Source organism: Sciurus vulgaris (genome assembly GCF_902686455.1).
Source record: "Sciurus vulgaris genome assembly, chromosome: 4".
NCBI classification, from domain to species: Eukaryota; Metazoa; Chordata; class Mammalia; order Rodentia; family Sciuridae; genus Sciurus; species Sciurus vulgaris.
This window is the reverse complement of record NC_136464.1, coordinates 53,855,046-53,869,307: the sequence shown is the minus strand read 5'-3', so window position 1 is coordinate 53,869,307 and position 14,262 is coordinate 53,855,046. Positions and strand designations below refer to the sequence as shown.

Sequence of the window (14,262 nt, the reverse complement as noted above, 5' to 3'; positions counted from 1 at the left end):
AAAAAATAAAAACACAAGACATATTTCACTTTGTTAAAACTGACAAACTATAAGAACTAAGATGAGGTACAGGTCCAGAGCTGTGTAGAAAATTTTCCAACCTCTATGGGAAGCAGCATGTTAGCTAGAACACAGTAGTTTAAAAGTTCAGCTTCTGAGCTGAGCATAATGGCACACACCTGTAATTCCAGAGACTTGAGAAACTGAGGCAGAAGATTGCAAGTTCAAGGTCAGCCTCAGCAATATAGTAAGGCCCTGGGCAACTTAGTGAGGCACTGTCTCAAAATAAAAACTAAAAAGGGCTGGGGATGTTACTCAGTCGTTAAGCTCACATTTCAGTTCCTGGTACAAAAATAAATAAATAATATTTAGAGCCCAAGTCCTATCAAAACGGGAAAATGTAATCTAAAAATAATGCAACCATAACACAATTTGTCTAAACTATTGTAATAACTTCCTAACTATTCTTTCCCCTCTAATCCTATCTATACAATATTGCCAAAAGCAAACTTTGATTAATCACATTTCGCTCAGAAAGCTTCAGTGATGAGTGGCACTGTGGCACATGCCTATAATCCCAGTGGTTCAGGAGGCTAAGGCAGGAAGATGGAAAGTTCAAGGACAGCCTCAGCAATTTATTGAGGCCCTAAGCAACTTAGTGAGACCCTGTCCCAAAATAAAAAATAAAACAACTTGGGGATATGGTTCAGTGGTTAAGTGCCTCTGGGTTCAAACCTCAGTACAAAAGAAAAAAGAAAAGAGAAAACTTCTGTGACAAAATATAATCCAAACTCCTCAGTTTTGAACATCTTTCCACATGCAAAATTCTATCTTCCTCTATCACTACTCAAAATACACAAAAAGAGTTGTTTCATATATATGCCCAGCATTTTGCTAAATAAGGAATGCTATCTCCTCCCCATCCCCATCTTCCCAGTCCTACCTAATACTAGCAATCTCTAACCTTTAGCAAACTTTGAAGATAGAAACTTACAGTGACAAGGACTAACAATAGTCTTACCTCAACAGGAAGAAGTAACCATTTATATTAATTCATTTCCCAAACAATTATCTTTTTAAATACCACTCCCTACCAGCTGGAACTTACCTTTCCCTCCCAGGAACTTCATTAATCAGTAATTAACTAGTATATAAGTATTTTATTAGAATGTAGTATAGAAAGTTATATTGCCTAACACTCAATACCTGTTAAGTAAAAATCTGTGAAACATAACAAACTCCCTGTTTCAGTTTAGAGATAACCCAGTTATAGATATAACCAATCAGCTCTCTAGCTCTTCCCTGAGTCTCCTGCCTAATTCGTATCTATCAAACCTAAATCAGGGGCTAGGGATGTAGCTCAATGGAAGAGTGGTTGGCTAGCACACGTGAGGCACTGGGTTCTATTGTAAGCACCACATAAACATAAAAACAAGATAAAGGCATTTCATCCATCTAGAACTACAAAAAGGCTGGGGATATAGCTCCTAGAGTGCTTGCCTGTCAAGCACAAGGCCCTGAGTTCAATCCCCAGCACTGCAAAAAAAATACAACTACAAAAAAAATTAAAAACCTAAATCATACCTTATGTTTCTAAAAGGCCTATGGAAGAAAGATACTATCCTTTATGGTTAGTAGAAAAAAAACAGCATTCTTTCTCAACTACATAGTCAATAGAAGCAAAATCATAACAGGTAAAGGAAAAGAATAACTTATTAGCCCCTGAATAGCACAATTATAACCATGAATTCCATAAAATTGTCTTATATAACCCTCTGGTTCAATAACTTAGAAGCAGAATTTTTTTTTAATTTTTTAAATCATTAAGGAATGCTTTTTAATTTAATAATTAATTTCAACAATGCATTATTTAAAAATCATGAACACATCAGTACTCAAGCTATTTCAGCATAAATAATGAAAATATGGCTCTATCAACAAGAGGAAAATAGGAAGGCAATGACAGCATCAGTTTGACTCATATCTGCTGGGAGAACACTGGTACTGAATGGCACTAGCAATTCCAGTATGAGAGAGCAAGCACATGACTGGGAAGGTGACAAAGGATACCAAAGGGAAAAAAGGCATCTAAAGAATCACTCGTCAGTGGGGGCAGTGAGGGCAGGGGGTGGAGAGATGAGCAGGGATATACTGAAATCTATCCTAAAAGCCTTTACAGTACTCAAATGAAAACATGCTATGGAATTCCAGGTTTTGAACCAGTTCAAATCCTAGCTCTTCCACTTGGCCACATCACTTGGCCTCTCTTGACTCTTTCAGCTATGAAATTATAACTATCACTTAGTGAACATCGGTGGACATACGGTATGTACTTTAGTTCTCACAATTAACCTGCTACTAAATAGGAATCATTTTCTCATTTTGCAGGGGAAAAAAAAAAACAAGATATTTTTACCTATGTATGACTCTCTTAGGTGAACAATACTGCCTGATAAGAGTATTCTTACTGGGAATTGGTAGAAAATTCACAGCATTTAGCATTGGTACTTGCCAGGGTACCAGGGTACTTGCCTAACAGGAGCTCAGGAGATCAGTATTGTACAAGTGCAACCTGTATTTGAGTAAGTGACTCAACTGAACAGCAATAAAATTCCACAAATTTTCCTTACAGCATTAGTGGTATTTATGGAGAACCCAAGGCTCATCACTTATAACTCCTTGAAATACCAAAGTATCACCCATTCAGTCAAATACACATACACACACACACACACACACACACACACACACACAATTTCTTAGCTGAAGATCAAAACTACAACCCAAAGAAATAGTCCACTATGAAATATTAATAAAGTGGTATTTGACTGAATCTGAATACCAAATATCAACTATTTTACTCAAGAGGATTATAGACATCCTACCTCAAAAGAGCAGGTAGTAAAGAACAAATCTATTTAACTTGCCAAAAATAATTCCCAGAAGCATCTGTTATCCTAAAATTCTCAGCACATCACTTCCCAGAATTGACAACCTATTGCCAAAAGCTTAATAAAGTTTGCCAACAACATTCTGGTGAGAAAGAATCATTTGATTCTGGAAGTAGATGCTACCTTTCAGTTTAAGCATAACATAGGCTCTTCATTATTTCTCTAACTAGTATGTTAATACTGAAGCATAAGTATAAAGACTGGTTGGGAATGTAGCTCAGTGGTACAGTAGTGCTTGCCTCGCATATGAGACCCTGGGTTCAATTCCCAGTACCACAAAAAAAAAAAAAAAAAAAAAAGAATTCACAAAAATTTTTTAAAAATGTAAATAACTACCTTCTCACTAACAACTTTCTGTTTAAAGAAAATTTAAAGTACACAATCCTTTCCTTTAATGCTAGTAAGTTCAAGAAAATCTATGGAGATTTTCTTTTTAAAAAACCAGAAAAATCAAATTTCCAAAATTTAATGATTGAAAGAGAAAAAATGAGCATAAACAAGTCAGCAGAAAGATGTTTCATGAAAGTTAAGAGTCCTAAAATCTCTATTTCAAAGGATAAACTGTTGCCATTAAAACAAACACATCACAAAGACTGACCAGTTCAGGCATCCCTCCATCCACACAGTTTTACCACAACTACGATACTTACCAGACAGCACACTCAACTGCCAGCAGAAGACCTCAAGCAATCACAAGGGCATTTGTGGGATAAGTGATACAGGAACCGGAGGGAAGGGTATGGAGGGAGGAGACAACAGCAACTGGCAACAATGGGAAACTGTTAATCTAAACCACAAAGGCTTCCCACAGAACAGGATATCAGAGAACACAATTCTTTTTGCTAACTACCAGGAACTCAGCACTGACAATTCACTATAAAGTAAAAAGGGGAGCCTCCTATTAAATACAAAAGTAAACTAAAGAAACCAACCAAAAGTAACTTGAAAGGACAAATCACAGATTTTATTAGTGGCTTAAGAAAAACAAAGTATGAGGTTGTTTCCTCCAAGGGCATTCCTGATCACAAAGGTCATCAAACAATAAGGTCTTCTGGGATGGCAGCCACTTCCAAAGAAAAGTCAGCCTTAAAAAACATTCCTTTGCACTACAGTCAAAAGGAGTACTAAGGCTGGGGTTGTGGTTCAGTGGTAGAGCGCTTTGGAGGCACTGGGTTCTCAGCACCACATAAAAATAAATAAGTAAAATAAAGGTACTAAAATAAATAAGTAAAATAAAGGAACTATGTCCGTCTACAACTAAAAAATATTAAAAAAAAAAAAAAAAAGGAGTACTAAAAGAGGCTTTTGCAAGGTGGACTTGGGTAGGACTCTGGTAAATCTTCCCTGGTACTCCCAATAAAACTGGAGGACAGGAGGGACAAGCAGTCCTTCTCTGTGAGAGGACCCATTCTGTCACTTGAGAATATCCCCTTTTCCCCTTTCCTATGTCTTTTAATAAATTCATGTCTGTTACTATGGAGAGAGAGAGAGAGAGAGAGAGAGAGAGAGAGAGAGAGGAGAGAGACTGACTTTTGCAGTGCTTTACAGAATACCAAAACAATGTCATTGTTTGAATCCTTAATTCAGAATTCCAAGACTATCTGAACTTTAAAATTCAAATCATCTTGATAGGCAAAACTCCCTCAACTATCTTAAACATTAAAAGAGGCCACACTATTAAAGAAGTTATGTAAACCAAACTGCTGTTATCATGTTAGTCAATTTTAAAATGCTTGGTATCTAAAGGCTCTCAAACCCAAAACTGAGCACAGTGAAAGATCCCTGCCCCTCTCTGGAAAGAGAACAAGTTACATCACTAAGAACAAACTGTAAGCAGGGTCCCACCCCAGAACAAATGATCAGTCAACCAGAACTTACATTTGCAGGCAGGATACAAAGTCTCAGACGACCAAAATACACCCTTTCATGTATGACTCCAGTTATAAAACAGCTATATTGAAAGGATTTGTTTTCTAAACATACTGATGAAAAAAACTCTCAGCAGAATCTTTGCCAAATATGAAGGTCTATTATATTTCTATAGTTTGAGAGAAAATACAAGCTGACTAAAAAAAAAAAAAAAATTAATTAAGATTTTATGGGTAAAATTAAACAGCCATGGACACTGCCCCAAAATAATTACGCTCTTAAATTTTAACAGTATGCATAAACTAAAGTAGTCCTTTGACGATAAGTGCCAATTTGTTTTTTAAGGTACTACTGATGCTGGACATGGTGGCACACCCCCATAATCCCAGTGATTTGGAGGATTGCAAATTCAAAACCAGCCTCAGCAACATACTGAGGCCCTTAAGCAACTTAGTGAGACCCTGTCTCAAAATAAAAACTAAAAAGGGGCTGGGGATGTGGCTTAGTGTGCCCTTAGCATTCTAATTCAGAGACTCCTAGTGCCAGGTCTAGAAGGGTATGATAGTACCATCTCAAAGTGGGAAACTCAGGATTTCTTCTGATCAGTACTAAATAAAAAAAAAAAAAAAAAAAAAAAATATGTACAGACATCAAGGTCAAGCACTCTAGTTATTAAGACATTGTATGAGGCTGGGGATGTAGACCAGTGAAAGAGCCTGGGATTTGCATATGAAAGACCCTAGAATCAATCCCCAATACCAAAAGGAAAAAAAAAAAAAAAAAATACTAGTACCACAAAAAAGAGAGAGTATATATTCTTCAGGAAACTAATCAAATAAAACTAGAGTACTAGAACAGTTACAGAGCTTCAACTCTGGTTACAATGCAACTAGATAGCATGACTTTTCACATCTCAGATAGGAAGAAGTGATCCATAGGGAAATCTCACCCTAACAGGTTGTAAAACTTTTTTGAAGTCCCTCAGAAAATACCTCCATAAAAATCTCCTAGAGTACTCACATTCTCCTTTTATAAGTTATACTGGACATTACATATTATTCCTTTTTCAAGACAGCTCATGATATGCTGTATCACACAGAAAGAGAAAAGTTTTATAGGCATGATTGCTAAATCAAGAGGGGGTCATATGGTGGTTGTTTAAATATCCTGGGATTCTCAGGTTGGATGACTAGTTACAACAGTACTTTCAAAAGTTGTGCTTCAACAAAAACAAAGTATCTTTCAAGTCATTTCTGGGTACTTCGAACCATAAAAGTCAAAGGCTGCCCGGTGTGGTGTGCATGCCTGTAATTCCAGTGCAGGAGGATCTTGAGTTCAAGGGCAGCCTTAGCAACTCAGTGAGGCCCTTAGCAACTTAGCAAGACCCTGTCTCAAAACGAAATATAAAAAGGATGGGGGATGTGGCTCAATGGTTACTGCATCCAGATTCAATCCCTGGTACCAAAAATAAAACATAAAAAAGACAAACCCTCTGAAAAAATATAATTTTCAGGGGCAATGTGCCTCTAAGACTTGAATAAAGCAATTAAGAAAAATCCTTCAATGACGGAAGGAAGGAGAGTAGAGGAAGAGCACAGGTTGAAAGTTCAGTTTGGTCACATCCCACAGCCTTTCCTTACTGGTCTCTGTTAACAAGCAGAAGGTACAATAAAATGTTCAATTTATTAGTGGGACATTACTCTTCTCATAATAAAAATAAATAAATAAAACACTGTAGCAGGCAGTACATCTTCAGAAGGCCCTCCATGCTGCAGCCTGCACGTGCCTCGCTTGTCGACAGGATGCCCAAGAGGAAGGTCAGCTAGGCCAAAGGTGCTGCGAAAGAGGAGCCTAAGAGGAGGTCTGCCCACCTGTTGGCGAAGCCTGCTCCTGCCAAAGCAGATGCCAAGCCCAAGAAGACGGCGGGCAAGGATAAATCTTCAGACAAAAAAGTTCAAACAAAAGGGAAGAGGGGAGCAAAGGGAAAATAGGCTGAAGTGGTTAACCAACAAACTAAAGATTTACTTGCAGAAAACAGGGAAATGAAAAACGAGGAGAGTCCAACTTCTAATGAAGCAGAAGAGAAAGAAGACAAGTCTGATTAATCATATACCATGCCTTACCATTTCCCTTCTTATACAATCTAGAGGAATATATTTATCAACTATTTTGTAAAAGCAAGTTTTTTAGTAGCTCTAAAAAATTTCCTTAAAAGGAGGGGATCCCAACTTATCCCATTTTTTAAGTGTAAATGATTTTTTTTAGAAGTGAAATCAATTGCTGGTTGTTTATTTTTGGGTACAATCAGAAAATAGTGGAATATTGAATTATGGGAGGCTTGGACTGTCTTGGGTGTCAGCTTAACATTCCATAGGTGGGGAGTAAGTTTTATATCCTACAATACAAAAAGCATATTAAATGGCAGTTTGGAGTCAGTCTTGCACTTACTGTCATGAATATTTTAAATTACTCCTATTCCTGTTTTTAAGTAGAATTGTTTCCTAAAGAAGACCACTACTGGATCATTGCTATCAGAATCATGTGTATTCTGTAACATCTTTGGTCATGTTTTCCTAATATTTTTAATGTGCTGTGAAAGATGGAAAGTTTGAGTATGTAGTGTGTGTGACAAAGTTTTGAATTAGTGGGACCTAAGCAAAAACAGCATTCGAAGATATTGGTACTTGATATTTTATTAAGAAAAATTTGCCTCAAAATTCAAAGCTGGAAAGTTACTGGAATAACTGAAAAAGACTCACAGTATAAGGCTTTTTAGATTTCCAGTACATGTGTTAAGAATTTTGTGCAAAGTGAAATGTCTATGTACTGATTCTCAACATAGTCAATAAAATCTCAAATATGAAAGGAAAAAAAAAAAAACACTGTAGATGTCAGAGCAGGAACTATTTGGGTTAATGCTATATATCATTTGCATTGGTTGTTGTTATTATTTGTCTCCCCCTAAATGGTGAAGCACTGGAAATCTTCAGGGACATTATAAGTCCACAGGACAGAAAGTCTACTGCCTCAGATCCACACTATTAGATGGGCAGACACACAAACAACATAATAAAGCAAGGAACAAACTGTCTCAAACATACCAAAAATACTTCAGTAACAGATTTCACAGAGGAATAAATGTCAAAGAAAGAGTTTAGAATGTTCATAGTTAAACTGAACTGCAAGGTAAAAGGACAATGTAAGGAGTAAAATCAGAAAGAAAACACAGGATGTGAAAGATCACTTCAATAAAGAGATAGAGATGCTGAAAAAAAATCAAGCACTAATTCACAAACTAAAGGAGTCAATAAACCAAATTAAAAATTCAAAGAAAAGCATCACCAGCAGATTAGACCACCTGGAAGACAGAGTTTCAGACAATAAAGACAAAATATATAATCTTGAAAATATAGTTGAACATGGAGAAAAGATGTTACAAGAACCTGAAAAGGACGTCCAAGAAATATGGGATAATATGAAAAGAGTAAATATAAGTTTTATAGGACAAATGAAGGCTCAGAGATACAAACCAAAGGAATCCACAATCTTTTCAAAGAAATTATATCTGAAAAGATATAAAAATGAAATGGAAAATGAAATACAGGAGGCTTTCTGGACCCCAAATATACAAAATTACAACAGATCCACATAATTCTGGAAATTGTCTAGCATACAGAATAAGGAAAGAATTTTAAACACTGCCAGAGAAAAACAACAGGTCACATTTAGAGAGAAACTAATCCAGATCTCAGGTAATATCTCAACCCATACTTTCAAAGCTAGGTCTTGAAATAATATATATCAAGCTCTGAAATAAAATGGATGCCGGCCAAGAATACTGTACTCAGCAAAATTCAGCTTCAGAACTGACGATGAAATAAAACCTTCCATGATAAATAAAAGTTTAAAGAATTCACAACTAGAAAGCCTGTACTACAAAACATAATCAATGAAATATTTCATAAAGAAGAAATGAAAATTAAAATTGAAAACCAGCAAAGGAAGGAGCTACATTACAAGACTTGGCAATCAAAGGAGAAACTAATTCAAATTAAAAATGAAAATAAATCAAAATGACAGGGAATCAAAATCATTTCTCAATAATGTTGAGTGTAAGTGGCCCGAATTCTAATCAGTCAAAAGACATAGACTGGCGTGGTGGGTGCATGCCTGTAATCCCAGCAGCTCAGGAGGCTGAGGCAGGAGGATCAAGAATTCAAAGCCATCTTCAGCAAAAGCGAAGTGCAAAGCAACTCAGTGAGACCCTGTTTCAACCAATGCAAACAATATACAGCATTAACCCAAGATACAAAATAGGGCTGGGGGTGTGGCTCAGTGGCCAACTGCCCCTGAGTTCAATCCCCTGTACCAAAAAAAAAAAAAAAAAAAAAGGAAAGACAGACACTGGCAGATTGCATTAAAACACTAGACCCAACAATATGCTATCTCCACGAGAATCACCTTATAGGCAAAGACATCCACAGACTGAAGGTAAAAGAAAGGGGAAAAAACATATCATTCACATGGATCTCATAAACAAGCAGGGGTTTCTATCCTCAGATAAAGTGTACTTCAAGCCAAGGTTAATCAGAAGGGACAAAGAACAGCATTTCATACTGCTAAAGGGAATTATACATCAACAAGACATAACAATCATAAATATTTATGCCCCAAACAATGGAGCATCTATATACATCAAACAAACCCTTCTAAATTTCAAGAATCAAACTGACCACAACACAATAATGCTGGGTGGCTTTAACATGCCTCTCATCACTGGATAGATCTCCAAACAAAAACTAGATAAACTAGAGACCTAAAAAACACAATTAAAAATTTAGACTTAACAGACATATATAGAATACTTCACCCATCAGTGAATGAATACACTTTCTTCTCAGCAGCACACGGATCCTACAATAGACCATATCTTAGGCCACAAAGCAACTCTTAGCAAATACAAAAAAATGGAGATAATACCTTGCATTCTATCAGATCATAATGGAATTAAAGTAGAAATCAACAATAAAATAAAAGGCAGAAGTTAATCTAATACCTGGAGACTAAATAATATGCTATTGAATGACCAATGCATAGCAGAAGAAATCAGGGATAAAATACAAAAATACTTAGAAGTAAATGAGAATAGTGAAACAACATTTCAAAATCTCTGGGACACTATGAAGGCAGTTCTAAGAGGAAAGTTCATTGAATTGAGCTCATTCATTAAAAGAATAAAAAGTCATCAAATAAGTAAATTAACATTACATTTCAAAGCCCTAGAAAAAAGAACAAATCGACACCAAATGAAAAAGACAGGAAATAATTAAAATCGGAGCCAAAATCAATGAAATTTGAAACAAAAAAAAAAAAAAATCAACAAACCAAAAACTTGGTTCTTTGAAAAAATAAAATTGATAAACCCTTAACCAAGCTAATTAAGAGAAAGAGAAAAACTCAAATTACAAAAATTCATGAGGAAAAAGGAAGTTTAATCACTAGTGAACACTATGACACAGACAATACTGAAATACACTCATACATTGCTGGTGGGAGTGCAAATTGGTAAAACCACATGGAAAGCAGTATGAAGATTTCTTAAAAAACTTGGACTGAAACCACCACGTGACTAGTTATCCCACTCCTTGGTGTACATACAAAGGAGTTAAAATCAGCATACTACCGTGACACAGCCACATCAATGTTTATAGCAGTTCAATTCATAATAGCCAAGCTATGGAACCAACCTACATGTCCTTCAACAGTTGAAGAGATAACAAAAGTGTGGTGTGTGTGTATATATATATAGTGGAATATTATCTGATCATAAAGAATGAAAATATGGCATTTGCCAGTAAATGGATGACCAAAGCATCTAGAGACTATCATGCTAAGTGAAGTAAACTAATCCCAAAAGACCATAGGCCAAATGTTCTCTCTGATATGTGGATGCCAACACACAATGGCGGGGGCAGGGGGAGTACATTGAATTAGACAATGGGGAATGAAGGGAAGAGAGCAGGGAAGGGAATAGGATAGACAGTAGAATGAATCAGACATAACTTTCCTATGTTCATATATAAATACTCCACATCATATACAATCACAAGAATGGGATCCTCATTAAAATAAGTTATATTCCATGTATGTATAATGTCAAAATACACTCTACTGTCATGTATATCTAGAAAGAACAACAACAAAAAAAATGACTGGAGGAGCTGGGGTTGTGACTCAGTGGTAGAGTGCTTGCCTCACATGTGTGAGGCACTGCTTCAATGGTCAGAACCATATATAAATAAATTAATAAAGTAAAGGTCTATCAACAAATTTTTAAAAAATTTAAAAAAATTTTTTAAATGGAGCTGGTTAAAACTAAAAAGTTATAGGCTGGGGTTGTAGCTCAGTGGCAGTTGCCTAGCGTGTGTGAGGGTTTGATCCTTAGCACCACATAAAAATACAAAATAAAATAAAATAAAGGCATGCTGTCCATCTACAACTACCAGAAAAAAAAGTCACAAAGAACTGTACATCATTACTGTACTCTTGCTAACATAACTTTCCTACAAATATACAGGTTAACAATTCTAAAACCACTATACATGAACATGTGTAAGTGATGCTGGATGCAGTAGTGCATGCCTATAATTCCAGTTACTCAGAAGGCTGAGGCATGAAGATAGAAAGTTCAAGACCCTCTCTAAACCTCTCTAAAATAAAAAGGGTTGGCGATGTATCTCATTTGTAGAGCAACCCTGAGTTCAATCCCCAGTACCAGCGGAGGGAAAAAAAGCAGAAAGTGGGGTGGATAGGCAAATGTACAAATGATGAATGGGATATCTGGAATAGGATTCTGAAACAGAAAAAGAACATATAACTATGAATAAACTATAGGCTTTAGTTAATAATAACATTTTAATATTGGGTGTTCAATTACAACAAATATACTAAACTAATTTAAGATGTAAATAATAAGGGAAATGGGTGAGGGAATAGTGGAAATTTTCTGTGTTATCTTCTCAACTTTTTTACTATCGAAAAACTATTTTACAACTAAAATCTGTTTTTAAAATGTTTTAAAATTTATTTTAAAAAGTAGGAACTGCTGGGGGTGGTGGTACATGCCTGTAAGCCCAGCAGCTCAGAAGGTTGAGGCAGGAGATCACAAGTTTGAGGCAAGCCTCAGCAACTTAGTGAAGCCCTAAGCAACCTAGCAAAACCCTGTCTCAAAATAAAACTAAAAAAAGGCTGTGAGGGCTGGGGATATAGCTCAGTTGGTAGAGTCCTTGTCTCCCATGCACAAGGCCCTGGGTTCAATCCTCAGCACTACAAAAAAAAAAAAAGGGGGGGGGGCTATGACTTGACTCAGTGGTAATAGTGAGGTTCAATCCCCAGTACCAAAAAATATATAAAAAGTTCTTTAGAAATGTTTTAAAGGTAGAAACTTGTTTTAGTCAACTATTTCGCTGTTGCAACAAAAAGGATCTGACCAGCACAATTATAAAGGACAAAGAGTTTATTTGAGAGCTCAGTTCCAGAGGTCTTAGTCCATGGAAGGCCGGTTCCATTCCTCTGGGCTCGAGGTGAGGCGTGGTAGAGGGAAGCAACTCGAATCATCAGAAGCAGAGAGAGACTCCACTCTCCAGATACAAATATATACCCCAAAGACACGCCTCAATTCCAATCTGCTCCAGCTACACCCCACCACTTCAGTTACCACTCAGTTAATCCCTATCAGGGAATTAAATCACTGATTCGGTTAAGAGTTTTACAACCAAATCATTTCTCATCCGAAGCTTTTTGCATTGTCTCACATATGAGCTTTTAGGGGACACCGCATATCCAAACCATAACAAAACAATAAAAATCAGCAGCATATTTCTAAAAATTCACATGCAAATAGAAAACTTACAAAAGAAAAACAGATCACATAGAAATAATTTCTAGTACATATCATACTCCAAAAATTATATATCCCAGTGAAATATAGGAACTAGTTCACATCATGATAAAGATACTCAGAATTATTTTTTTTGGTAAATCATAATAACAACAGAATGATTTAAGGAATACATTTACATTTTTAATTATTTCCTATACACAAACAAGATAGGCAGGAATCCATTAGAACTTGTTCATCCTTAGAATCAAAAGGAATCAAAAAGAACTTCCGAGATTCAGAAAGTTAAGCATGAGAATGCTTACATGATTATATAATAATGTAAATCCTCTCCCCAATCCCTGCCTTAGTGTACTAGGGATTAAATGGGACTACCCACATGCTAGGCAAGCACTCTAACACTGGGTTACATTTCCAGCCCTTTTTAATTTTTTATTTTTGAGACAGAGTCTCAATAAATTGCCCAAACTGACCTCAAAACTTGTGATCTTCTGAACTTGGCCTCTCTGGGAGCTAAGATTACAGGAGTATGGTTCCATACCAACAATAATGTAATCTTTATATACTGTGTATAAGTGGAATCTTATTTTAAATGTATTAGAAAACTTCATTATTTAAGAAAATATTTAAATTTATAAAAGCCAAATCTCCTTTTTCATTTCTTTTGTAATGAAATCCCCAATTCTATAAAGACAAAAAAGTTATGAAAATATTTAAAAAAGAGTAAACCAGGATAAATGTAGAAGGAATAAAATGATACTATTGATTTTGTTTAATCTTAAATCAAGTCTAAGAGATTTCTATAATGAATGTACTATTTCATTAAGTTATAACTTAAATATTTACTGTATATTTACTATAAGCTAGACATATTATTAATATTAGAGATACAAAGATGACTAAAAGTCATGGGACCTTCTAATGTAAGAGAAAGAAAATCCATACTAGAGATACAGATAAAGTGCCTTGAGAAGTCTGTAAAAGTTTACAGAGAAAATAATACCTGAATTAGGTTTGACAGAGTTGTATAATAAAGACTGGCCTTTGCTCTTGGTTTCTGGGATAAAGTCTCTAAACCTTAGGTATTTCCCAAGTGATATGAGTGTCTTTGTTATTCATGGTGGGGCCCCAATGAGTTTATACCAACCAAGTGACTCATTGTGAGTCCCTAAATAGTTTCAAGATAGGAGCTGGCCATGCTGAAAAGACCACCTGATGACAAGGCTTAGACTTTGAGTCACATAATCCGCCTAACCTCTTATGAGTGGAGGGAGCTGGACACCAAGTTCAATCATATGGTCAATGATTCAATCAATCATGCCTACACAATGAAGCCCCAATAAAAACTCAACATTGAGGCTCTGTGAGCTTCCCTAGTTGATGATATATACTGCTGTGTCAAGGAGGGTGATACATTCTGAGAATGAAGATGATGAATGGGTTAATTCTCTCCTAGCACTAACCAGTGTTTTTCATTATTTGCTTTTCTTTACTTGTCAAACAATTAACCAATAAAGTTATCCTTTCCTGAAAAGAATAATG

The 14,262-nt window shown here is 35.9% G+C and overlaps 1 protein-coding gene and 1 pseudogene across 5 annotated transcripts in view; one reads left to right on the top strand and one right to left on the bottom strand.

Annotated features, from left to right (window-relative positions):
• The window catches only part of USP54 (ubiquitin specific peptidase 54), a 134,979-nt gene that overhangs the window by 86,644 nt on the left and 34,073 nt on the right, over positions 1 to 14,262 (bottom strand). Inside the window, exon 1 of one of the 4 annotated variants that reach the window (XM_079137046.1) lies at positions 3,602 to 3,814. The exons of the other annotated variants lie outside the window; for them this stretch is intronic. The gene's annotated coding sequence lies outside the window, so the exon portion shown is untranslated. Of the gene's footprint in view, positions 1 to 3,601; positions 3,815 to 14,262 lie in introns of those variants that run through there. 4 annotated transcript variants of the gene reach the window in all.
• LOC306659517 (non-histone chromosomal protein HMG-14-like) lies at positions 6,145 to 9,574 on the top strand (annotated as a pseudogene). The gene has a single exon. The product of its transcript is annotated as a non-histone chromosomal protein HMG-14-like (transcript).